Source organism: Netta rufina (assembly GCF_964035555.1).
Source record: "Netta rufina genome assembly, chromosome: 18".
Lineage (NCBI taxonomy): Eukaryota > Metazoa > Chordata > Aves > Anseriformes > Anatidae > Netta > Netta rufina.
In genome coordinates, this window is record NC_140142.1 from 12,928,646 (window position 1) to 12,931,081 (window position 2,436).

Consider the following 2,436-nt stretch of genomic DNA (forward strand, 5'->3'; position numbering starts at 1 on the left):
CTTCGTCATCTTCATCATCTTCGTCTTCGTTGTCGTCGTCGTGGTCTTCGTCTTCTTCATCTTATTCTTCTACTTCGTTGCCATCGTTGCCGTCGTCGTAGTAATCGTCGTCGTATTCTACATCTTCTTCTTCATCATAGTCGTCATCATTGTCTTCGTCTTCTTATTCTTCTTTTCGTCGTCATCATCGTGGTCGTCATCTTCTTCTTCTTTTTCTTCGTCATCGTCGTCGTTGTCGTCTTCTTCTTCTTCTTCATCGTCGTCATCATCGTCATCGTCGTCACCTTATTCTTCTTCTTCGTCATCGTCGTCGTCCTCTTCTTCTTCTTCTTCTTCGCCGTCTTCGTCGTCATCTTCTTCTTCTTCTTCATCGGTGTCGTGGTCGTCGTCATCGTCGTCGTCTTCTTCGTCGTCGTCGTTGTCGTCGTCTTTTTCTTCTTCTTTGTCGTCTTCGTCGTAATCGTCGTCTTCTTCTACTTCTTCTTCTACTTCTTCTTCTTCTTTATTTTCTTCTTCTTCTTCTTCTTTCTTCTTCATTTTCTTCTTCTTCGTCGTAGTCATCGTCGTCGTCTTCTTCTTCTTCTTCTTCGTCGTCGTTGTCGTCATCGTCGTCTTCTTCTTCGTCGTCGTCGTTGTCGTCGTCTTTGTCTTCTTCTTCTTCTTCTTCCTTCTTCTCCTTCTTCTACTTCTTCTTCTTCGTCATCGTCGTCGACGTCGTCAACATTGTCGTCAACGACATCTTCTTCTTCTTGGTCGTCGTTGTCCTCATCGTCGTCGTCTTCGTCTTCTTCTTCTTCTTCTTCTTCTTCTTCTTCCTCTTCTTCTTCTTCTTCTTCTTCTTTTTCTTCTTCTTTCTTCTTCTTCTTTCTCTTCTTCGTCTTTGTCATCGTTGTATTCGTCGTTTTCTTCTTCTTCTTCGTCGTCATCTTCGTCGTATACTTCGTCGTCGTTTTCTTCTTCTTCTTCTTCTTCTTCTTCTTTTTCTTCTTAGTCGTCGTCGTCTTCATCTTCTTCATCTTCTTTATCGTCGTCTTTGTCTTCTTCATCTTCTTCTTCTTCTACTTAGTGGTCGTCTTCGTCTTCTTCGTCATCTTCTTCTTCCTCTTAATCCGTGTCGTCGTCGTCTTCGTCTTCTTCTTCTTCTTCATCGTCGTTGTCTTCGTCTTCTTCGTCTTCTTCTTCTTCTTCGTCTTCGTCTTCTTCGTTTTCTTCTTCTTCTTCATCGTCGTTGTCGTCATCGTTTTCATCTTCTTCTTCTTCTTCATCTTCGTCGTCGTCCACGTCTTCTTCTTCTTCGTCTTCTACTTCTTCATTTTCTTCTTCATCGTTGTCGTCGTCTTCTTCTTCTTCGTCGTCGTCGTCATCTTCGTTGTCGAATTCTTCTTCTTCTTCTTCGTTTTCGTCGTCGTCGTTTTCTTCTTCTTCCAACTTTTCTTCTTCTTCTTCTTTTTCTTCTTCGTCGTCGTCATCGTCGTCTTCTTCTTCTTCTTTGTCATTGTTGTCGTCGTCATCGTCTTCTTCTTCTTCTTCTTCTTCTACTTCGTCTTATTTCTTCTTCTTCTTCTTCGTCGTCGTCATCGTCGTTGTCTTCGTCTTCTTCATCGTATTCTTCTTCTACTTCGTCGTCGATGTCGCCATCGTCGTAGTCATCGTTGTCGTCTTCTTCATCTTCTTCTTCATTATAGTTCGTCGTCGTCTTCGTCTTCTTCTTGTTCTTCGTCGTCGTCATCGTCGTCATCTTCTTCTTCGTCGTCGTCGTCATCTTCTTCTTCTTCTTCTTTGTTGTCTTCTTCTTCTTTTTCCTCTCCTTCTCCTTCTTCTTCTTCTTCTTCTTCTTCTTCTTCTTCTTCTTCTTCTTCTTCTTCTTCTTCTTCTTCTTCTTCTTAATCGTCGTCGTCGTCGTCGTCGTCGTCGTCGTCGTATTTTTCTTCTTCTTCGTAGTCGTCATCTTCGTTGTCGAATTCTTCTTCTTCTTCGTTATCGTCATCGTCTTCTTCTTCTTCTTCCACCTTTTCTTTTTCTTCTTCTTCGTCGTCGTCGTTTTCGTCTTCTTCTTCTTCTTCGTCATTGTTTTCGTCGTCGTATTCTTCTTCTTCTTCTTCTTCTTAATCGTCGTCGTCGTCGTCTTCATCATCATCGTCATTGTCGTCTTCTTCTTCTTCTTCTTCGTCATCTTCATCATCTTCGTCTTCGTTGTCGTCGTCGTGGTCTTCGTCTTCTTCATCTTATTCTTCTACTTCGTTGCCATCGTTGCCGTCGTCGTAGTAATCGTCGTCGTATTCTACATCTTCTTCTTCATCATAGTCGTCATCATTGTCTTCGTCTTCTTATTCTTCTTTTCGTCGTCATCATCGTGGTCGTCATCTTCTTCTTCTTTTTCTTCGTCATCGTCGTCGTTGTCGTCTTCTTCTTCTTCTTCATCGTCGTCATCATCGT